At 47.3% G+C, this 25,279-nt stretch overlaps 1 long non-coding RNA gene across 1 annotated transcript; it reads left to right on the forward strand.

The window, feature by feature from the left end:
• On the forward strand, positions 1-854 carry LOC123462054. The gene is made up of 2 exons (XR_006638069.1): positions 1-103; positions 453-854. It is a non-coding gene; the product is annotated as an uncharacterized LOC123462054 (long non-coding RNA).
• Positions 855-25,279: the final 24,425 nt, after the last annotated feature.

Raw genomic sequence — 25,279 nt, forward strand, 5'->3', positions numbered from 1 at the left:
CAGATCTTAAGGAAGAAAGGAAATTTCTGGGTCATGGGCCTATAGGTGTTCACTGACATGTTGCCCACCAAGGTGGCTTTTCCAGTTTAGATTTCAACCAATGGTAAGTCTCCCCACTTCATTTGCTGACATCTGATGTCATCTGGTGTTCTGATATATAGTGATCTGATAGCAAAGTGTCACATTGTAATTTTCAGTTGTATTTTTTGATGATTGCATGTGGACTATTTTTCATATATCTACCCATTGAGTTTTTTCCCCTCCTGTTATTTACCTATTTACATTATTTGCCTATCTTTACTGCTGGTGTTCTATTATTTCTTTGAATGAACTGGAGGGAATTCTTATAGATTCCAAAAGATAACTAGTTTTGGACATCACCAACATTTCTAGCTTTCTCGCTTTTTGCTTGCTTTTTGCTATCTAATGGTGTATATTGTCAACTTGATCAGATCAGAACATGTCTCGTGGAAGGATTACCTGAGGAAAGGAGATCTTCCCTCAGAGTAGAGAGCCCTTCTGGTGGCAGCCTATATATGAAGATGTTTCAGGGGCGAAAAACAGGAATACATCTTTGCCTGGCTGCCTTTGCCACTTGCTGACAGTGCATCTACCCCATTGCTGCCATCGGTCACTGACATTAGCACCCAGCCTTTTTAGCTTTCCAATACAGACTGAAGACCAGTAACTCCAGGAATCCTCCAGATGTGCTGTGCCAGATTAGAACCTAGGCATCCAGCCTCATGGACTGAGCAGCTACTGGGTTCTCAGCCTCTCCATTCTGCAGACTGTCATTGTCAGACTATCCAGCCAGGATTGTGTAAACCAGTCTAATAAAACCTTTTTATAATATATACTTTTTCAACCCATCAGTTCTGTTCCTCTAGAGAACCCTAATATACTATACAACCATGAATGAGAAATATTTCATTTTGATGTAGCCAAATTCAACAGATTTTAGTCTTTAAAGTATATTTTGGGTCAAATTTAAGAATCATTTGTCAGCCACAGTCATAATATAGTCTCCTGCATGTTCCTCTTGCCTGGTGTCGTATCTTCGTCTATCACAGTTCGTTCTTAGCCCATCTGGAGTCCAATGTGTGGTGCTAGTAAGAATGTGAGGTTCTTTTCTCTACTCAGTGAGTCTGTTTTCCAGCAACACCCACCTAACCATCCATCTTCTCTTCACCAGTATGTGATGGCATCTCTCTCATATGCCAAGTCCCATATCTGCTCCTGGGCCCTTGTGCCTGTTCTGGTATCAAGCTGTCCTCTGGCCAGTGCTGGGCTGATCATATTAGTATGGCTTAGTTATATGGCCGTCTTCCCTAGACACAGTTGTACTTGCTGTGGTTTCACCAAGTCTCGATCAGTCAAGTTCTAAAAAAATATTAAATGAAAAGCCCAAGAAACAAGTAATTCATAAGTGTTAAAATTCTTCTCCTGGCTGGAGGGATGGCTTAGCAGTTAAGGCTTTTCCCCAGGACTCACGTTGGCCAGATGCACAAGAGGGTGCAAGCAGCTGGAGTTTGTTTGTAGTGGCTAGAGGCCCTGGCATGCCCATTCTCTCTATTTCTCCCCCACTTCTCTGTCAAATAAATAAATGAATCAATAAAAATAACTTAAAATTGTGTGCTCCGTTTCGTAGTAGTGATGGCATCTTATTCCATTTTGTTCCAACAAGGATGGGACATGTCATCCTTTGCTCAGTGTATCCATGCCATATATGCCACGCACTCATTAGTCACTTGGCAGCCATCTTAGTTATCAGATGGACTGTCATGGTGTCACAGTGCTTGTAAATTAAGCTATCAAGAGTATGTATTATTTATAGGAAAAAATATAGTATATATGGAGAGACAGAGCTACTATCTGAGGCTTCAGGCATCTGGGAGTCTGGTGATGTGTCCCTTATATATAGGAGGGGCACTGGTGCATGTTAATACCTAATGGAATGAACCTCCCCACTTCTTTTATTTAAAAATATTTATTTTTATTTATTTATTTGACAGAGAAAGAGTAAGAGAGAGAAAAAGAGAGAGAATGGGTGTGCCAGGGCCTCCAGACACTGAAAACGAACTCCAGATGCATGTGCCCCCTTGTGCATCTGGCTAACAACATGGGTCCTGGGGAATCGAGCCTGGGTCCTTTGGTTCTGCAGACAAATGCTTTAACCACTAAGCCATCCCTCCAGCCCAAATCTTCCCAGCTCTTACTTGTTTCTTCTCTATAGCTTTTGAATTTCAAAGCAAAAGTAACTTGTGGTGAATGTCAAGTTAAAACTGTTGTTCTAGGATCCTTCATAAACAAAAGCATCCAGAGACAATGCAAAGAGGTAGAAATGTGATGAGATGAGAATAGAGACCAGGTGATGTCTGAGAAGGATAGCCCATGTGGCTTCCCCTTTTGGACAATATCTGATAATGTCCCCCTTCCCCCTTGATCCGTAACTGATACTGAATATTCCTCGTGAGCCTTCCCTTGCTGCAGCTGAGAAATGTGCTGCATATTTGGACTTTGAGTAGTAGCAGGTGCGACTTGGTAACACTGGCTGCACAGCTAACACGGCTCCAGGGCTGGCTGGTAAAGGGCAGGAGGCTGGTGAAGAGAAATGCTCACCTGGATGGCCAGAGCCTGTAACTGCTCCCATGGCTATTGGAGGGTGGAAGGAGCCTGGCTTCTGGGAAATTAGAGTCCCAGTCCTCTCTACACGGGTACAACAGTCCTTGGAACCTCATTTCTCTTTTCTGCATGACACTCATCCCTGTTGTCTCAGTACGTCCTCATGGAAGCTCCATAGAGTGCAGAAAGCTGCCTCGCTATTGCAGTCGGATGGGCAATAAAACTGAGGCTCAGCGACATGATGTGATTTAGGCATGAGCACAGCTGTGGTCAGCCTAAGGCCCTGGATTCCATTCCCCAGTGTCCACGTAAAGTCAGATGCACAGTGGTTCATGCATTTGGAGTTTGTTTGCAGTTGCTGGAGACCCTGGCATGCCCATTCTCCCTTGGTCTCTCTTCTCTCTATCTCTCTGTGCTTGCAAATAAATATTTTTTAAATGACTGGCATCCGAGGGTTACTAAGGATACCCACTAGAAGAGCCCTGCCATCAAGAAGTACATATGACATGATCACACTTACGATACGCTTATGACAGCAATGACAATGTATTCAGTAACCATTCAAATAAATACATAATTGCAGACTAGAAAACTTGTGGAAAAGATGCAGGAATTATGAGGTTCATGGGGGAAGCCCCCATCTACTGTTGAATAGATGTAAAGGAAACCTTCACTGTGTTAAGCCACTAAAAGTTCATGTTTCTGTTCCTGCACCATGGCTTCCCCTAAGGTTGTCGGGCTGAAGGGTGACAGCAAAGACCATATGTATCATTACTTTTACCTTCGTAAGGCTGCAATACTTCAGGAAAACCTTAAGGAGGAAGTATTTGCTTTGGCTCATGGTTTTGGAGGTTTTGTGTCCATCATGGTAAGGAAGGCACAGCCTACCAGGGAGCATGTGGCAGAAGCTGTTCCCATCACAATGGACCAGGAAGCAAGAAACAAGTCAGGAAGTGGACAGGGGTAACATAACCCTAATAACCTGCGCTCAGTGACCTGCTTCCACAAGCTAGCCCCACCTCCACAGCCTCCCGAGAAATCAGGCCACAAGCTGAGGAACAATGTTCAAAACGTGAGCCTATAGGGAACGCTTCATATGATTCACATCATAACAGACCAGGGGAATGACAGTAGGTAAACCTGGAGTTATTATGATAGAGATGTGGATAGACTAGAGAGAGGCTGTGGGGGTAGATGAGAGGTGAAAGGGAAAAGGTCAGGAAAGCAGAGGTGGCTCCTGGGTGTGTCACTACTTGAACAACTGAATACCCCCTTGTTGCTCATTCTGTGCTGTCCTGAAAGTCTGAGTAGAGGACTCCAGTCAGCAACAACTGCGGAGCTCCCTCTACAGCCACAAGCAGACTTCCCAGAGCAAGCAGCTCCTGTTTCTTCAGCCTAGATCTCCAGAGAACTAAAGCAGGTTGCTGGTGAACCACAGCTTTAGAATCTGCCCAACCCAATGGCTAGTGCATAGTAAAGGCCCTATTAATGTTTACTGAGAACATGAGAAGAGAAAGAAGCAGGAGACAAGGAGAAGAAAGAAAGAAAGAAAGAAAGAAAGAAAGAAAGAAAGAAAGAAAGAAAGAAAGAAAGAAAGAAAGAAAGAAAGAAAGAAAAACAAATGCCATATCAGGAGACCTTCTACCATCTTGGCTGGAGCCACCACTATTTCTCACCTGGGTTCACAATAGAACCTCTGTTTCTGACCCTCCTTTTCCAAAGCCATTTCCTACTCAGCCAGAGTGAATCTATTAACAACACACCAGTCAGATCCAGTCACTGTATCCTTGAACCCAAGTTCCTCAGCCTACACTTCCTGGAGGTTGTGAGCCAGTGTTGTGGAGGAGGGAGACGTGTCCCTGTGCACTGCAAGATGCTCAGCTGCATCCCTGACCTCTTCCAAAGCCATTGTCACATGCCTCACCACCCCTCACAGTGTGATCATGTCAGCTATCTCCAAACAGTTCCAAAGGCCCCTTGAGGATAAAATACCTTCCTACCCCAAGGCTGGCAGTATCTCCCATCGTACACAGAGAATGTTCTTCCACGTGCCCTCATCCTTCTGACCTCGTATGCTCCCCTTTGCTCCCTCACCCTCTCCACGTCCCTCCTGCACGCTGGCCTCCTGGCTGTTCCTGCAGCTCTCGAACTGAGATCCCAGTCTGAGCCAAGGAGCCGATGCTCTCTCCGCCCAGGGTGTTTTCCTTCCATCAGCAACCTTGGTGTTTCATTCAAATGCCACCTTCTTGATGAAGACCAACCTGAGATATATCCATATGAAGAAATGATGGAGAATGGAACTTCAAAGGGGAAAGTGTGGTGTGGGGAGGGAGGGAATTACCATGGGATATTTTTTTATAATCATGGAAAATGCTAATAAAATTTTTTTAAAAAATAAAATGAAAATGAAAAAAAAAAACAAAAGAAATGAAACACTCCCTGTGTTACCTTGTTAAGGTGGGCATAGTGAAAGTCTACAGGCTGGGGGTCTTAAAGAACAGAAACTGAGTTTCTCATAGATCAGAAAGCCAGAAGTCCAAGATCAAAGCACCCAGGTTGGGTTCCTCCTGGGGCCTTTTAAGGACCTCCTGCCCACCCCCCAGGCCTCCTGTAACTTGTTCTATGTACAGGCATTCCTGGCCAAATATCCTGATTTCCTCACCCCACAGGGTCACTAGTCATTTTGAATGACTGTTCACTTTAACTTAGCACTTAGTGTTTAAGCCAAGGACTCTCCTTGAAAACGTAGCCACATGCTGAGGTCCTGGGGATATAAGCTTACCCTTGGGATTTTCGGGAATGTCACATTCAGCCCACAACACCATCACCAGGACCAGCAGTGACTAGTCTGACCTGAGTGTTTGACTTATTCATCTTCCTGATGGGCTTTTTCACTTCTAATCCTCCACCAGAATATTGTTTAATTATTTGAGTGAAACGTCCCCCATAGGTTCATGTGTTCTGAATTCTTGGTCCCCATCTGGTGACAATTTGGGAAGTTGTTGGGCTTTTGTGAGGTGGAGGCTTACTGAAGGATGCATGTTGCTGGGGGCAGCTTTGGGGTGATCTAGCCCAGCTCCAAGCCCAGTATTAGACTACGTCCTTCCTGCTGATGTGGAGATGTGATGCCCACCTGGCTGTCTGCTCTGCCATGCTTTTCCCACCATGATGAAAGTTGAAACTACAAGCTGAAATAAACCCTTTTCCTTCCCTAAGTTGCTTCTGCTAGGGTGTTTTGACCCAGCAGTGAAAAGGTAACTACTATTAATCATGTTCCCAAAAAAGCCCAGGATTTTTTTTGTCCTTTTTCTTCACCATACATTTGCAATGCCTAAAGAAAGCCCAGCACATGGCAAATGCTTGTCAACTGTCTATTACAGCCATGAGCAAGCACCACCTGGGTTGGCTGTATACTTGGAAAGACTGCTTTGCTTATGTGGGCCTCAGCTCCCCGCTGTCAAATGAGGGAGTTGGGCTAAATAATACACAGCAAGAATTCAATTCTGGGGCTGGAGGGATGGCGTGCGTCTAGAATTCGTTTGCAGTGGCTGAAGGTCCTGACACACCCATCCTCTCCCTCCCCCCTCCCTCTCTCTCCCTCCCTCCCTCCCTCCCCCTCCCTCCCTCCCTCCCTCCCTCCCTCCCTCCCTCCCTCCCTCCCTCTCTCTCTCTCTCTCTCTCTCTCTCTCTCTCTCTCTCTCTCTCTCCCTCTCTCCTCTAGGATTAAACAGAACTGCTTTATTGGGTGGCTCAATCCCAGGGCAGCAGATTAAGAAGGAGAGGCAGGGCAGGGTGAGAACTGAATATGGAATCTTGAGGTATCAGGTAGACAAGCTGGCCCTATTTCATTTATGGCCAGGTGCTGGGCCACATGGAACACCTCCTATAGGCAGCATCAGAAGGCAGGCTTGTAAGTGCCTAAGGCAAGGAAGTAAACCAGGCTCCCTCCCACCTTCCTCCCAATGGCTGGAAGTGGCTCTAGAGGACTGTTGTAGTCAGGTTCGCATTGCTGGTAGAAATCACCCAACCAAGAGCAGCTTGGGGGATAAAAGAGGTTTATTTTGGCTTACAGGCTCGAGGGGAAGCTCTACAATGACAGGGGGAAACGATGGCATGAACAGAGGGTGAACATCAACCCCTGGCCAACATAAGGTAGACAATAGAAACAGGGGAGTGTGCCAAACACTGGCAAGGGGGAAACTGGCTATAACAACCATAAGCCCACCCCCAACAACACACCACCTCCAAGAGACTTTAATTTCCAATTGCCATCAGCTGCGGAGGCTAGCATTCAGAATACCTAAGTTTATGGGGGACACCTGAATCAAACCACCACAGGGAAATAATGCCCTTGCAGTATAATGGTCTCAACTGGCTCTTTTTTAAAGTTTTTAAAATTTACTTATTATGTGTGTATATATGGGCACACATGTCACAGCATGTGCGTGGAGGTCAGAGGACAATCTCGAAGTGTCTGTGCTCCACTTTATTTGAGACAAGGTCTCTTGCTGCTGCAGAGGAGCATCAGGCCAGCTGGACTGCAGTGGACTTCTGATTCTTGCGGCTCCGCCTCCCATTGCTGTAGGCATTGTAATGTGTGCACCACTCTGCATCTGGCTGTATGTGGGTGCTGAGCGATTAATCCCAGGATGATAGGCTTTGCAGACAAGCACCTCAACCACTGAGCCCCTTAGCCAGCTCTTAAAGTAGCCTCCAGGTAGCCAGAGCCCCAGCCCCCAGAAGAAAAGTGTCATCCCAGTCAGGAAGTGAATGGAGGAGCCTGAAGAAATGGGCTCCAGACTGTAAGAAACTGAGGAAGAAGACCCAATACCTGCCCCCAGTGGGCAGGTGAGAGTACAACCAGGTGAGCTAGCCTAGGATGTGTCCAGGAGAGGAGTGAGGAGAATGGAGGCAGTAAGAAAAAGCTGGGGCATCTCACCAAAGGCAGGGTTAGAGCAGATGGGCTTCCCTGGGAGCTGGGAAGGACTTGTCCCTTAAATTCTGGCAGAGAATCCCTGTCCCCAGCAGCTGGACCTTAGGGCTGGTCTAGCAGAGACCTGGAGGAGGGGGCACAATCATTATCTGCCAAGTCAGACTCCAGGGCTCTGGGCCTTGGAGGGGAGCCCAAGAGCCCAGCAGGCAGCAGAATGACTGCTTCATTAGCAACTGGTGCCCAGCTCCCCACACTGCCCACCCTTCCCCCTGCTTGTCACTTTGCTAACTCTTTGTCACACCCCCACAGCTGTCTCTGCAGGGGGAGAGGGTATTGCCTGCCACAACTCCTCTTCTCCCGAAGGGGGTGTTTTCTCCCGTGTTGGGCAGGCGATGCCTACCCTCCCCTCAGGCAGATCCCTCCCTCCAGAGGTGATGACACATCGGCAGAGCAGATGGCATACTTGTCTCTAGGGAGCCAGTAGGTAGGGGGGCAGATCAGGGTGTGTGAGCGTGGGGAAGGGGTGTCTGCAGAGCCTTTGGGGCCTTTGGCTTACCGCTGGTTGCTGGCAAAGGCAGCAGGAGGCTAGCTGATCATAGGGCTGGGCCCCCAGGCCCTGGAGGTGGGTGCAAGAAGTTGCCTATACACTCAGCTGTCAAGGTGGGGGTGACAGTTGCCGTGGTGACTGGGCTGGGAAGTGGGATGGCCTTGTATGCAGAAATGCTGGAAGGAAAATATAATAAGCACCACTTAGAGATTTTTCTCCTTCTTTTCTTTTTCTTTATTGGAGTACCCATTGAAGAAAGGCTTGTCATTGTAAATGAAGAGTGGCATTCAACAGTTGGGCCTCCATATTCTGTTCTGGTTCCCTTCAAAAAGTCCACCCCTTCTAAGTCCTCTGAGCAAGCATAAAACCCTAATTAACTAGCCTGGGACCCGGAATAAATCGCCAGGAATAAATCCCTCTCTAGCACTTTCTTAAACAAGGTGGCCTTCAAAATCCTGTCGTCTTCTCATTCCTGGGAGCCCCCCTCCAGCCATTGTGAAGCAGCGGGTCTGGAGCTGGGAATCTTCATTTTAGCCAGTCTGCCCACTGAACCACCAGATACACACTGCCCACCTTTCAGAACTATGGCCACTGGACACTGAGAATGCTTTCTTAGGGATCAGACAGAGCAACTACTCGGTAGCACTCATGAGCCTCAGTTTCCCTGCCCACTGATAGGAAACAAAGATGACCAATCACACGGAGGACCATACAAGATGAAGCCACAGTGTTTGAAATACATGTGCCACTTTCTAGCTTCTCCTTCTTCACAGTGTCTCTACCATCCCTCTCCCTCCCCCGCCCCTTCCATCTGTTTGCTGTCCTCCAGCCAAATCCCACATCCAGGGAAATGGTGTGCACTTAGCTGAGAGCTAAGAGTCACCAGGCTGTGAGCAGACAGCGCAGGAGGCAGCTCGAACAGCTGGGCTCCACACCAGAGTTCCAGCTCCTGGTAATCCGTTACCATAGTGATCATAGCTACAACAACCTCTGTGGGGTTAAAAAAAAAAAAATCTTCCAACATCAGAGGACTCTGTATGGAAAAAGTTTTATAGGGTACCCAGAGATGAAGAGTGCCCCGCCCACCTCCATTCCACCCACCATTTGAGGATATACTGAGGTTCAAGGGCTTGCCTAAATCTCCCAGTCAGGGCCTGGCTAATCCAAGGCACTTAATGAATGCTCCTCCGTGAGACCTGCTGCCCTTGAACCTCTGCAGTTAGGACTCTCAGTTCAGAAATGGAGTGCTTTCCCCCCAAACGACTCACACGTTGAAGGCTTAGACATCGATGAAATGGTGAGAGGTGTAGTTTTGGAGAAGTGGCTCAGAGCAAGAGATCTCTGTACTCACCATTTTGTAAATGACTCAAACCACATACTGAATAAAAATATATATACATATTAAAAAAAGAGATCTCTGTACTAATCAAAGGATCAACCCATTGATGGATTCATGCTTTGATAGGATTATTGAGACTTGGTAGAAAGTAGGAGATGGAGCCTAGTGAGAGGAATTAGAGCACTGAATGTGTGCTGTTGAAGGATATGGCTTGTCTCAGGACCCTTCTCCAATCTCTCTGCTTCCTGGTTGCCATGAGGTGAGCAGCTTTGCCCTGCCTCTGTGATAGTCTGCCTTACTACCTCAGGCCCATGGCAACGCAGTCAGCCGCCCACGGACTGAACTCTCTGACACTATGAGCCCAAATAACTCTTCCCTTCCTTTTAGTTGGCTTTCACATCCACTGTGCCCATGTGTCACAAGAAAACTGACTAATGCAGATTCCAGAGATCTGTCCTTGGCTTTATTCCCCACCTATCTCTTTTAAGAAGAGTGAAGGCCCACTTTAGCGAGATGCACAGGGGACACACATATCTGGAGTTCGTCTACAGTGGCTGGAGGCCCTAGGGTGCCCATTTTCTCTCCCTTTCTCTCTCTATCTCTCTCTCTCCCTCTCTCTCTTTCTCTGTGAAATAGCTAAATAATAAATTATTTATTCAAGAACCAGACAGATAGAGAGAAAGAGAAAGAGAGGGAGAGAATGAGCATGCCAGGGCTTCTAGCAACTACAGTGAATAAACTCCGGACACATGCACCACCTTGTGTATCCAGGTTTATGTGAATACTGAGGAATCTAACTGGGGTCCTTAGCCTTTGCAGGCAGGCACCTTAACCATTGTGCCATCTCTGCAGCCCGCTCTCAAACTTCTGAAGGACTTTTACCTTCATGAACTTGTTCATGTGAGCTCCTTGAAACCACATCCAACTCTATATGCCAAAAAAATTCATCTTTCCCTTGCAGGAACTTGATTCCCCAATCATAACTTTCATGACTCATCATTTTCTATCACTTTCTCTCTTGAAACTGCTTAGCAAAAAAAAAAAAAAAAATAGAATTGATAAAATTCAAATCTGCTAAAATTGCAGCTGATCAACCTTTTTTGTGTGCTTGTATATGGGAATGCCTGTTCATGTGTGGGTGTACACAAGTGTCTGCTGCTTCATGTGCCACTTGTCCATGTTCACGTGGAGGCCTGAGGACAACCTCAGGTGTCGTCCTCCAGAATGTTGTCCCCTTTTTGAAGCAGGGTCTCTAACTGACCTGTAGCTCACCAAGTGGGCTAGAATGGATGGCAGTGAGCTCTAAGGATTTGGGTGTCTCCACCTCCCCAGAAAGTTGAATTTTGGTGAATGTGGTCTTTGCTTGAGATATAATGAGTTTTTGTTCATTAGCCAGGTACTTATTGAGCAGACACTAGGTGTCAGAGGCCAACATGCATGGGTGTGCTGACTACGGCTTTGAACAGGGTCCTGAACTCAGAGAGATCCAGAGCTCGATTTTTCTGCTGTGACCATCTTTGGTCCCTCAATAGTTGTAGCATTGATATTGTGTTTCACAAATGAAACCTGTTGTAACAGGAGGACATAGGTATGTGCAGAGAAGAGAGTGCTGTGTATTTCCATTCTCCCTTGGCACCCTATTTGCATAGTGTCTTCATAGTGCCCCATGATCATGGAATTCTGGTAGACCCAGAACACACGGGGAGTCAAGGAGGCTCAAAGGGGTTTACCATGTTCTGTGATGATGGAACACTGGCAGACCCAGAACACACAGGGAGTCAAGGAGAGTCAAAGGGGTGTTCACCATGTCCTGTGATCATGGAATTCTGGCAGACCCAGAACAAATGGGGAGTCAAGGTGGCTCAAAGAGGTGTTCACCATGTCCTGTGATCATGGGATTCTGCCAGACCCAGAACACACCAGGGTTCAAAGAGGCTCAGATGGAGTCCAACGTCAATGTGATCAACCCAGAGACCACACTTTCCATTTATACCAACTCAGGCCACAACGCCCTCTCACACACAGATGGGCCCATCACTTGCTTCTCGATCCTGCCCTGAGTTAGCCACTTGTTTACACCAAAGATGGCGACAGGGGAAAAGGAGAGGGCTAGCACCCAGAGCACCTCTTCCTCCCAGGGAGAGGATATAAAAAGCTGGGATAACATGCCCATGTCAAGAAGGGAGAGAAAGACAGTTGAGCTGAGCTGTCCTGGGGCTTCTGCTGGCTTGAAGAGAACACATGTGTGCTGTGCACTATGCAATATGAATGACACGATTTTGCTGATTTCATGAATGAATGAGTGAAATGTACAGATGTTTTCATTTAAGCATAGTATTGCACAGCTAAAGACATATACTAAAACTTGTGCTAATGATTTAAATTTTTAATTTTCTTAAAGCAACATTAACAAATAAAAACACATTGAAAGAAAGAAAATACGGGCAATTTTTTAAATATTTTATTTAATTATTTATTTATTTGTAAAGGAGAGGGGAAGAGAGAGAAAGAATGGGGATGGGCTGGAGAGATACCTTAGTGGTTAAGGTGCTTGCCTGTAAGCCAAAGGACCTAGGTTCAATTCTCCAGGTCCCATATAAGCCAGATGCACAAGGTGGCACATCTGTCCGGAGTTCTTTTGCACTGGCTAAAGGTCCTGGTGTGCCTATTCTCTCTCTCTCTTTCTCTCACCCTCTTTCTCTTTCTCACATAATTATACATAAATAAATAAATATATATATATATAAAAGAATGGGCATACCAGGGCTTCTTGCTGCTGCAAATGAATCCCAGATACATGTGCCACTTTGTGCATCTGGCTTTATGTGGATACTATGGAATTGAACCTGGGCCAGCAGGCTTTTCAAGCAAGCATCTCTAACCACTGAAAAATCTCTCCAGTCCCCATCTACCAAGTTTTACATGTGCCCACTTCCTAAATGGAAGAGAGTTGCACGAAGGAAGATGGAGAATTAGCAGCAAGAACAGGTCATACCTCCCGCCAGTAGCTGAGGAAGGCAGGAAGCAGGAGAACATTGACCCCCTGAGCTCCTTGCCAGTGCATCTATATGATATAACAAAGCACCAATATCATATGATCTGAGGTAGACTTGTTCTTATGTGTGTGTATGTGCGTGTGTGGCATGGGGGGCTCATGTACATATGTGTGTGCATGTGCATCTGGAGACCAGAGGACAGCCTCGGGTTCCATTTCTTAGGAATGCCATCTACCTTTGTTTGGCAAGGTCTGTCATTGGTCTGGAACTTGCCAATTAGGCTAGACTCTTTGGCCAGTGAGCTCCAAGATAAAACCTTTCTCAACCTCCCCAGCATGGGCATTATAAACACACTCTCCTACCTGGCATTTTATGTGAGTTCTGGGTCTTGAACTCAGGTCTTCAAGCTTGTGAGGCAAGCACCTTACCCACTGAGCAACCTCCCCAGCCCTGGTCTGAGGTTGGTTGGACTGTGCCCTCTCCTGGGCCTTTTCACCAGTTCCCGCAACAAACAAAGACAAAGGCCACCCACCCACACACTCAGCTCTGTGTGCTTAAGAAACTGCCTCATTTGCTCAAGCTCAATCTGAAAATTTGTCTAGCTAGCAAAACAACACATATAAAGCTTTACTCTCTTTTTTTTTAATCTTTAAAAAAGATTTAAAAAAAGAGTAAACAGCAGTATAGAAAAATGAAGTTATGAAATTTGCAGAAAAATGGATGGACCTGGAAGGGATTATACTAAGTGAGGTAACCCAGACCCAGAAAGCCAAGCGCCACATGTTCTCTCTCATATGTGGATCCTAGCTACAGATGATTGGGCTTCTGCATGAGAAGGAAAAAACTCAGTAGCAGAGGCCAGTAAGTTAAAAAGGAGACATAAAGGAAAGAGAAAGGAAGGGAGGAGGATACTTAATAGGTTGATATTGTATATATGTAAGTACAATGATTGTAATGGGGAGGTAATATGATGGAGAATGGAATTTCAAAGGGGAAAGTGTGGGGGTGGAGAAGGAGGGAATTACCATGGGATTTTTTTTATAATCATGGAAAATGTTAATAAAAATTTAAAAATTAAAAAAAAAGAGTAAAGCTTTTCAAAGTAGGATTTCACTCTGGCCCAGGGTAACCTGGAATTCATTATGTAGTCTCAGGGTGGCCTTGAACTCATGATGATCCTCCTACCTCTGCCTCCCGGGTGCTGGGATTAAAGGCATGTGCCAACAAACCCATCTTAATTTTTTTTTTCTTTTTTATCAGAGAGAGAGAGAGAATTAGCATGCCAGGGCCTACAGCCACTGCAATCGAACTCCTGATGTGTATGCCACCTTGTGTGCATGTACAACCTTGCACCCTTGCATCACGTTGCGCATCTGGCCTTTATGAGGCCTAGAGAGTTGAACATGAGTCCTTAGGCTTCACAGACAAGTCCCTTAACCACTGAGCCATCTCCCCAGCCTCTCTTTTCTAAACATTTTATTTATTTACTTATTTGAGAGACAGAGAATGGGCATGCCAGGGGCCTCCAGCCACTACAAATGAACTCCAGATGCATGCATCACCTTGTACATCTGGCTTACTTGGGTCCTGGGGAACTAAACCTGATTCTCAAGGCTTCACAAGCAAGCTCCTCAACTAGCCAGATCTCCAGCTCAGCTTCACTCTTTTCATAAGGCATGCTGCCTAGAGCTCTGAGAGAACAAAAAGGAGGATAAAGAGATGTCCTCGCTGGCATGAGCTCATGAGCTAAGAGGAGAAACCACCCAAGTGCCAACAAGTGCAGCTTCCTATGCTGAGCATGTTACAGCCACAGCTGTATGTTTTTACTTAGAAATACATTGCCAAGGGCCAGGGCGGGGAGTGGAGAGAAGGAAGAAGTTATATTACTTATCCAAACTTAAGTTATGTCTTATACCACTGGCTCCCTCCACTCACGAAAACAGCCAGGGACTGGGAGAGGGCTCAACAGTTAAAGACATTTGCTCCACAAGCCTGCCAACCAGAGTTCAAATGTTCAGCACCAACATAATGCCAGATCCAAAGCGGCACACATTCCTGTAATCCCAGTGTACCTATGGCAGTGCAAGGCAGAGCCAGGAAAATCCTGAAGCTCACAATCAGCTAGATTGGCCTTCCCAGCAGCCGAAACAAGAGAGTCCTGCCTCAAAAAAAAAAAATGGAAGAAGAGAACCAACCTTCAATGCTGTCCTCTAACACCATGCACATGTGTGTGAGCACACATGCGCCCACGCATGCAGTGCAGGGCACAATACATACAATAAAGATGGATGTTTAAAGATAAAGACAGCTTGGAGGAGAGCAAGAGACTGGGTGGACACTCCCTGATCCGGGAGTTTGGTTAACTGAATCTCTGCCCTTGAAGGAAGTCTGCACAACTTAGGAGACTGCACTGAAAGCAGCGCCCTCCGGCCAGGTAGTAGTGCAAAGCCCCTGGACCCGCAATGCCTCACATGTAGTGCAAAGGCTGGCGCACTGTCTGAATGCCCTCCTTTGCTGCTAAACCCTAATCCAAGCAGCCCAGAGACAAAAGCAAAAGTGCGCTGCCACACAGGCAGGGCTTCAGTGTCGGGAAGAATGACTTCATCACTTCTATATCCTCCAGTGTGTCTGACACTCGGCTAGAAATTGATGACAAGATACAATAATGGAAAGAAAACCAGAAGGAATGTTGGAGGGGCAGACACACATGAGAACCTGTATGGCATTCTTTGCAGGAGGGTCACTGGGGCCCTCCCTTGTAGGAACCACTTGAGAAGATGGGGTCAAACCACAGGGCCACCTCCATAAGGATGGACTAGCCCTCCGAAGAGAGCAAGGCCAGGTCTTTGCTCACTTCTGTTTGGAGATCTGGTTTCTACACCTATGCCTCTAAGCACCTCAGAAGCAAGTCCATGTGAGCACAGCTCCCATAGGATGGAACTAACTGAGCTGGGCTCTGAATGCCTCTATAGCAAGCTTGGGGGGATTACTCGGTGGGTAAAGTGCTTGCCTGAGCTCAGTTCCCATTACCCATGTAAGATGTTGACTGTGAGCAAGCTCAGTTCCCATTACCCATGTAAGATGTTGACTGTGAGCGAGCTCAGTTCCCATTACCCATGTAAGATGTTGACTGTGAGCGAGCTCAGTTCCCATTACCCATGTAAGATGTTGACTGTGAGCATGCGTGCCTATAATCCCAGCGCTGGGAACATGGAAGAAGGAGGACCCCCAGAATTCACTGGTTAGCCAGGCTAACATAATTGGTGAGCACCAGGCTGAGAGACCTCTGTTCTCCACACACGTGCATGCACATATATATATATATATATATATATATATATATATATATATATATATATATGTGCAAACCACATACACACACATGCAAAGAAAGAAAGAAAGAAGGAAGGAAGGAAAAAAGAATGAAAGAAAGGAAGGAAGGATGAAAGCGGAAGGGAGGGAGGAAGGAAGGAAGAGGGAAGGAAGGAAGAGGGAAGGAAGGAAGAGGGAATAAGGAAGGAAGGAAGGATGAAAAGGAAAGGGAAGGAGGGAGTAAGGAAGAGGGAAGAAGGAAGGATAAAAAGGGAAGGGAGGGAGGGAGGAAGGATGGAAGAAGGAAGGAAGAGGAAAGGAGGGAGGGAGGAAGAGGGAAGGAAGGAAGGAAGGAAGGAAGGAAGGAAGGAAGGAAGGAAGGAAGGAAGGAAGGAAGGAAGGAAGGAAGGAAGGGAAACAGCTACTCAGTAAGTCTCTGCAAGGCTTGTGAGAACTGGCACTATCATGGTGCCCGTCTTGGGACACAGAGACAGAGGCAGTCCGTTGCCACCTGTCTCATTGCAACGCCCGCTGACACTCATGCCTGACTCACACATACTCCACACCGGCTCGCTGTTTCATAAGAGGGGCAGCTCCATTCCTCTCCCCATGTCACCACAGTAATTACTGAGAACAATAATTTCAACAAAGAACTTATAATTCTTTAGCAACAGGCAAAAGTCGTGTCATTTACAGGAAAACAAACTCCTAACTACCAGGTAATGGAAACCACCATGTTCTGCCAGCACAAGATGTGGCTGTGAATGGAACTGGAATCATTCTTTCACACATTCATTCATCCATTCAGGACATACCATTGGAACCACAGTGATGTGATAGGCAGTGTACACAGTGTAGCCCACCATATAGCTTCATTCCCTCCCACAGTTTTTAATTTTTTTTTTAAATCTCATATGTGGGAGAGGGGGCACACCAGGGTCTCTTGCCACTGCAAATGAACACCAAACACATGTGGTATTTTTTGTGTAGTTTGACATGGGTGCTGGGAAATTGAACCTAGACTGGAAGGCTTTGCAAGCAAGTACTTTTATCCACTGGGCCGTCTCTCCAGCCCTTCTCCCATATCCTGAGCCAGAATACTAGCCATTCCATGCATGGAACCCTTGGCTACGATCTTTGAGGGGCTATGCTGTGGGGTTCAAGCCTCAAACCAGAAACCTCCTACACATCCCAATAACATGTAGAGGGGGCGAATCTGCACTTATTGAGGGCTCAAGGAAGAATTTAGGTCATATTGAAAGGAGGAGGGACATCAAGTTTTCTATGTGTATTGTGTGTGCTGATGTGTGTAAGCATGTTCAAGTGTTTGGGAGCACACATACATATGGGTGTACATGCACGTGTATTCATGTGCATGCAGAGGCCAGAGCTTGACGCCTTGAGTCTTGTTCAGTTGGCCTCCTCTGAACCCAGGGCTCACAGAGTCAGCTAGTCTAGCTAGCCACCTTGCACCAGAAATCCCCTCTCTCCACCTTCCAACCACTGGGATTACAGGCAGGCTGCCATACCCACCTGGCACTTATGAGGGTACAGGAGATCCAAACTCTAGTCCTCACTCTTGCCTAGAAAATGTGCTATCCAGCAAGCCGTCTCCCCGGCCCTCGGAAAATGTGATTTTTGACATGCTGATCCAGAGGCCATCTAGTGACCACACTTGGGCCAGAGAGCAGTCCATCCTTTGCTGCTTTTTTTCCCCATCTAATGCTTTATTATTCCATTATGACCTTGAACATGTGTCTTCTCCTCTGTGAACACCTATCAAAGGACGTAAAATAAAAATAAAATATCACTCAAGCAACAGCAAAGTGTTAGAGATGTAACCCCGAAGGTAAGAACAGCTACTCTAAGCTGCTTCAGGAACGTTGTAAGTGTGCACTCGTACATGGCAAGCACGCACAGACAGGATTAGTTGCTCTTAAAACTAGCTCCAGACCCAGAAAGTAGGTTCAGGAATCCTACAGTCTTCCTGACACTTCCAGGCGACTCTGCGGCAATGCATATAGAGAAAGAAGAGCTCAGTGCACAAACTGAATATCCTCCTGCCGCCGGTGACTCTAGCTCTTCTCACAGACAACCTGGACACAAACACGACCTTCTTCACACAGCTCCTTGTTCGTTGCTAAGTAACCACTGCCACCTGCTTTGAGTATGTGACCAGTTTCTTGTGACAACTCATTCCACCAACGTCATTGTAGGAACTTAACACTGGAGAATGGAATGGATTTCTTTCTCTTCTCTTCTTTTCTTTTCTTTCTTTTGTGAGATTTGGTCTCATGTAGCCCAGGCTGTCCTTCAGCTCACTATGTAGCTGAGGATGACCTTGAACTTCGGATTTTCCTGCTTCCACCTTTCCCAGGGCTGGGATTTTAGGCATGCACCATACAGTGCTGGGATCAACCCAGGGCTTCCTGTGTGCTAGGCAAGCCACATCCCCAGCCTGAAGATGTCATTTCCCATCACTTATATAGCTGATTATTGCCCAAGGACCTAGAGAAGAGTTTCTAGAGCAAGGAAGAACTGGAATCGTAAGGAGGTAGGAGAACATAATGATTCTTCTCATGACTATTCACAGAGGCCTTCCACTGATCTCACTGGAACCAGATGGCAGCCAAACAAACCAACACCTTCTGCCCCTTTCCCTTCAAATACTGTTTCCCTTCAGGTCAAGCGTGGGCACCTAGGACCAGATGCCATGACACAGACCAGAAGAGTGAGGAGGCAATATTTCTACTGTTACTAAGCCACTCCCCACTCCCAGCCTAGGGACACACAGGCTCCTAGCAACATGATGGCATTCTCCTTCCCCAGGAACAAGAGTCAAAAGTGATTGACATTTTCATCATACCATCCACCCCATCCCAAAAGGTAAGACCATGAGCCTATTGGTAACTGCAACTTCCCAGAATCCCATAGTCATGTTGGAGGGAGTTTCTTTCCAAGCTGTTGAGAGGGTGTTTGTAAATCACTTGTCTTAGAAAACCAGTGGTCCCAATCTAACTCAAAGTTATTCCTCTAGCTTTATCAAGATACAGCTGACAAATCAAGGTAAGGTAAGGTAAGGTATATAAGGTATGTAAGGTATATAGCACACGTGATGCTTTGCTATATATTGTGGAATGATTACCATAATCAAGCTAAGTAACACACCTGTCACCTCACCCAGCTGTATGTATATGTGCACAAGAAGGCTTCACATCTACTCCCGCAGCAAGTTTTGGTGGTGGAGTACATTATTATCAGCTACGGACATGGTGTTCTGCCCTAGCACTCCAGAACTGTCTTAGAACTCCAGGTACCTCTATGTCCTCAGCCTAACATCTCCCCATTTCACCCTTGACCCCTGACCACTACCTTCTACTCTGTGGTTCTGTGAGCTTTTTTCATACTCCACCTCAAAATCAGTCATTTACCCTGTGGATTAATTGCTTTTCTCATCACTGGGACAAAATGTCTGACAAAAGTAACTTTGGCTCACGGTTCAAGAAGGGACACAGTCCGTCCTGACAGGGAAGGCATGGTGGCAGGAGCGTGAGGTGGTGGTTCACACTGTGTCCATGGCAAGAAGGCAGGAAGAGTGGTCAAGCTATACAGCCTCAAGGTCCAGCCCATGGTGACCCATTTCCTCCTCCTAAAGGTTCCACCATTGTCCAAAATAGCCGCAGCAGCTATTCAGACACGTGAGCCTGTGGGGAGACCGTACAAGTTACTTTCCTTGTTACTATGATCAAACACCGAGCCAAAGCAAACTAAGGGAAGAAGGGGTTGTTTTGACTCACAGTTTGAGGTACAGTCCACCCTCATGGAGAAGGCACACAAGAGGAGTGTGAGACCGCTGGTCACATTGTACGAGCACCATCAGGAAGCAAGGGTGGACGACCATGCTCAGCTCGCTTGCTCTTGTTGTACAATCTGGGACCACAGTCTGAGGAGTGGTACCAGCCATATTTAGAATGGATCTCCCACCTCAATTAACCCACTCTGCAAACTCCTTCACAGACATGCCTACAGGTTTGTCTCCAAAGGTGATTCTCAGTATTAACCATCACAGGGCTAATTCACATTTAAACCAAAACTCTGTTTTACTAGGCAACCTGTTTCTGATACACCAATCCAGGCAATGTTCAGCTAGTCCTCAAGAGGGCATGGGAAGATGGGTGAGTTAGCAAGTGACCATTCACTGCAGGGAACGATGTGGTCACTATCAACACACAGGGCTGTAGAGCCCTAGGTAAAACACCTGTTCCTGAGTGTCGTGGAGGGATCCTTGAATGAGGTGACATCCTAGCGTTGGCAGCTGTGGCTTTTTCACAAGAGAGCAGAGGCTTGATGTTAGGGGTCTCTGCCTCTTCTTTGTACCTAGAGTAGAACCTTCATGTAATGACCACTGGCTTTTTCTTTTCAATATTTTATTTTTAGAGAGAGAGAGAGAATTGCACATACCAGGGCCTCAGCCACTGCAATAGAACTCTAGACATTTGTACCACCTAATGGGCATGTGCAATCTTGCACTTGCCTCACCTTTGTGCATCTGGCTTATGTGGGATCTGGAGAGTCAAACGTGGTCCTTAGGCTTTGCAGGGAAGTGCCTTAACCACTAAGCCACCTCTCCAGCCCGACCACGGCCTTTTGCCATGACCAGCCCAGGCATCTCAGGTGCCCACTCACCAGACCAGCATTGGTTCAGCTTTCCATTCACCAATCCTTCCAGTGAGCTGATATATTAGTTTGGTTTGACAATTTTATATAAAGATTATAATAAAGTGGACCAAAACAACCTTCCAGGGTCTGTGTAGATGGAGGAAATCCTCTGCTCAGGGTCTAAACAGAGCCTGGCATCAGGACCATTCTAGAAGCCAGGGCTCTCAGCTCCTTAGCCCAAGCCCTCCTTCTAGAACCTGTGTAGGAAGGCAAGAAGGGCGTAGATAGCAGGCCTGGACCCCAGGTGCCCAGCATACAGCCAAGGGGCAGGATGCCTGTGACAACTGAGTGGGGACACACACACACCACACACACTCATGGGTTTTGGCTATGGGCATTTGCTTCCCAGGTAACTAATACAAGTGTCCATTAAACTCACTAAGTCAGGGATAGAGCAATGACTTAGGGGTTAAGTACTTGCCTGTCAAGCCTAAGGACCCCAGCTTGAGGCTCCATTTCCCAGATCCCACGTAAGCCAGCTGCACAAAATGGGACATGCATTTGGAGTTCGTTTGCAGTGGCTAGAGGCCCTGGAGCACCCATTCTCTCTATCTCTCTCTCTCCATATATATCTTTCTCTGTCACTCTCAAATAAATAAATATATATATATATAAATAAACTCACTAAGTCAGAAGAGGATGTGGAAACACGACTTAGTTGGTGTGTTATCTACATGTTCAATGCCAACCCTCTGCTTTATACGCACCGGGTTATGCAGGGGAATCGAGACAACGGTTGTGTTGATGAGCCGCTTGTCAAGAAGAGCTAACTCAGCCACATCACATGGTTCTCAAAGCCAGTCCGGGCCAGTAAACTGTGTACCTTGGATTTTAATCTCCCTTAATCACTCTTTTCATGCTGTCATTTTTCCCTTCAAGAACTTGAGCTGATGCCTAGGTCATGTAGAAGTGAGTCCAAAGTCTTGCCCGCATGCAGTGAGTTGCAAAGCCCCTCACAGACTCAGCCTGCGGTCTTTATGGGGATTACTTCCTCATCTGGCAGGCTCACTCCTGCCTCCGGGTCACTTCCCTCTCCAAGCACAGCGCACCCCCTTTCCTCCTACCTTTCCCATATTCACATAGCTTTTGCTCAGTCGTCCCTCTCATTTAAACACATGGCCTGCCCCAGTCTTCCACGCTGCCCTGTTTCATATCTCTGTTTGGGGTACGGCAGGGGACACGGTATGACAGAATAGCTTGTGGGATTTGGTTGGAATTGAATCTTGACTTTGACTAGGCTCATTACTTTTCACTTTGGGCCTCAGTTTCCCCATCTGTAAGAAAGAGGCAACACCCTCTGCACTGCAGGAAGGTGGGGGTTAGAGGAAATGGATGCAGGTGCACCGGGCATGCGCATAAGGACTTCAACAATGGCCACTGCTCCTGACCTCCCCAGGCCTCCCTCTCTAGCCTTCTGTGGTTACTATACCTGAGTAGGCAGCTAACTGACCTCAGCACAGAACACAAGAAACCACCTCCTCCTCCTTCCCCCCCTCCTCCTCTCTTCCTCTTCCTCCCTCCTCCCCCCTCCTCCTCCTCTTCCTCCCAGTCCTGCCTGAACATGCCAACCCCTCCCTCCCATCCCTGGCCTTGCTCCCTCCAGGCACACCTCAAATGCCACTGGCTATTGTTGAGTCTCGCATTTATTGTTTCCTTGGGGAGTGCTGTTGACTTCTCTGGGCATAGATCTGGGCATTGTCAGGCACATTCCTCCTCTTACAGCCACCCCACCCGTGGGGCCGAGCCCAAGCCCTGCCCTCCCCCGCCCTCGAGAGCTCCCAAGCCCTGTGCAGACTTCACTCGCTGGGCGCTCTGCCATTCGCTGGCAGACCTGTTAGGTGATCCGATCGCAAGTGCGGAGCACCTCTGTCACCAGCGCGGGCCTCAGACCCTCAGACCTGGCCTCTGGCTTCCTGGTGGACTCAGCAAAGTAGGAAAGAGGAACTCTGCCTGACAAGGGACAGGAGAAGGGACACGTGCTGTCCAGGCGCTGTTCCCTCCCAAGTCCTCCCTGGGGGCACAGCCCTCTCCCCGTCCACCTCTACCGCAGCATCCCCTACAGCGGCCGGGGTCACCGGCCCTGCAGCACCGCGCTGAGGCTGCCCCCCCCTTGTCTTCACTGACTGGAAAGGTCCAGCTTTCCTTGCCAGGGTCCTGACTGAGGTGCCCAGTCTCAGTATGCCGTGTAGCAAGGCTTTGTGTAGCCAGCAGCCACATGCCAGCCCCCCAGCAGGTGCTGGGGAGGACCAGGCCCGCTGGTTCCTCCCAAGGGGTTGAGGATGAGGGTGGGTGTCCACGGCCAGGAACAAAACCACCCAGCGGGAGTCTCGTCAGAGCAGGAACTCACTTTATTGTTACCAGCAGGTGTTTATATAATGTTGAGGACGAAGGTGGGGATTTTAGGATGGGGTGAGGTGTAAGGGCCAATAGCATACCGCGACCTCTGAGATGCTTGGTTCTAACTCTAACTGCCTGTGCGGAGGTAGCAGGCCAGAGGCCATTTGGCCCCCTGCTGAGTCATAGCTGGCTGGAGGCAGTTGGCCAAACTTTAGTTAGGCTCAGGAAGTTCCACTAGGCCTCACATGGGGGCCTCTCAAGGCCCAATAGCCACAGGTCTGTCAGGATCCCTGAGATTTGTGTGTGTGTGTGCACGGGTGTGTGCATGTGTTTGTGCGCATGTGTGTGGTGTGTGTGTTCATGTGTGTGTGCACACGCACGTGAGGGGGAGGCCAAAGAACAACCACAGGCGCCATCCTCCTTTTGGGGGACATGGGAGTAGGGTCTCACTCTAGCACAGGCAGACCTGGAACTCACTTTGTAGCCCAAGCTGGTCTCGAACTCATGTTGATCCTCCTCCTTCAGCCTCCCAGTGCTGGGATTAAAGGTGTGAGCTAGCCCACCATTTCTGAGACAGAATCTTTCATTGACCTGGAACTCACCAGTTGGGCTAAACTGGCTTGACATTGTATTGGGAGTGTTAGGGTTCCTCCCCAGTACACCAATGTACACCAACACACCAATAAATTTAGGGTATCCCTGGATCTTTGCCTTAGGAATTTAAAAATTAATATCCATAGACCAGAGGGTAAGACTTAGAGAGACTTTATTAGATTAAGAAAGACAAGGAAGCGCAAAGAGATCCTGTCATTTGGAAGGCAAGAGGGTTAGAGAGCCTATGTGAGAGTACGGGGTGTCCTCCCCACCCCAGCACATCTCAGCCCAGCCAGGCTGACACAGGGTGACAGGGAGGTTTACCAGAGCAGAAGCCTGGAGGTTAAGGAGAGATGAACAACCAAAAAGAGGCCACGACCACTTGGTGAGAATCTGATTATAATCCTTTAGTGGTGGGCCTTTCACTCAGGTGATCCTTGCGCGAAAGCCCATTGGTCTGGCCTCAGGGGGCTGGCTCAGGAAGAGGCCAGCACTCCTGAGTAGAGGATGAGAGAGAACTGATTGGATGAGACTGGATCAGACACAGAACTCTGGTTCTGCTGCAGCAGGCGGTGACATCTCTTCTGGCTCCCTCTTTGAACCCTCTCCTGACTGAAAATACCGCTACCTAATTCCCCCTCACCACCATGCCAAGCTTTTTTATATGGGTACATGGACTAAACTCAAGTCCTCATGCTTGTGAGACCAACACGTGACTGAGTTTTCTTCCTGGCCCTCTACTGGTATTTTTTTTAAAGACCATGTGAGGGCTGGGGAATGGCTTAGCGATTAAGGCACTTGTCTGCAAATCCAAAAGACCCAGGTTCTATTCCTCAGGACCCACATTAACTAGATGCACAAGAGGCACAAGCACCTGGAGTTCATTTGCAGTGGCTAGAAGCCATGGTGCACCCATTCTCTTTCTCTCTATCTCTCTCTCTCTCTCTCTCTCTCTCTCTCTATCAAATAAATAAAAATATTTTTAAAGAATAAAATATTTTTTAAAAAAGATCATGTGTGGGCTGGAGAGATGGCTTAGCAGTTAGTGGCTAGAGGCCCTGGAACACCCATTCTCTCTCTCTCTCTCTCTCTCTCTCTCTCTCTCTCTCTCTCTCTCTATCTCTCTCTGTCTTTCTCCATATATATATATGGTTTTTATTTTGGAGGTAGAGTTTCACTCTAGTCCAGGCTGACCTGGAATTTACTATGTTGTCTCAGGGTGGCCTCAAATTCTCTGCCTCTTGAGTGCTGGAATTAAAGGCATGTGCCACCACGTCTGGCTTTTTTTTTTTTTTTTTTTAAGCTTTAAAAAATCTTTCTAAACCTTAAAAAAAAATGTTTTTCTGGGAATTCAAAATCAGGTACTCACCCTTGTGTGGCAAGTACTTTATCCACTGAGCCATCTGTCCAGACAAACACCCCAGTTTTTCGAGAATGGCCAGGGACAAGCACAGGACCTGCCTTACACGCAGGCGGCATCAATCCCTCTGTCAGAGAAGAAAATAAGAACCCGAAGGACTTTACCCAACAGATTTCATCCAGTTCCTCAGCCGAGAAGTCCAGCACCTGTCTCCTTGCTAATGATGGTCCTTAGAGACTCAGTTCTTTAACCACCTACAGCAGCTTCCCATTGACTGACTGCTTGTCTCTTTCCCATGCTTCCTCCTGGCTTTGTAGGGTCAGACACAAAGCAGGCAAGGAAGTGAATCATCCTCAGGAAGAGAAGGACCATTTTAGCTTCTGAATTCCATGGGTTTCTTTTTTTAAAACAGAAAAAAATGGCAAAACAGGTTAATTCTTTTTTTGTTTTATTTTGAGAGAGAGAGAGAATGGGCATACCAGGGCCTTTCAACTGCTGCAAATGAACTCCAGACACGTGC

This window comes from Jaculus jaculus, chromosome 7 (assembly GCF_020740685.1).
Source record: "Jaculus jaculus isolate mJacJac1 chromosome 7, mJacJac1.mat.Y.cur, whole genome shotgun sequence".
In the NCBI taxonomy this organism is placed as follows: Eukaryota; Metazoa; Chordata; class Mammalia; order Rodentia; family Dipodidae; genus Jaculus; species Jaculus jaculus.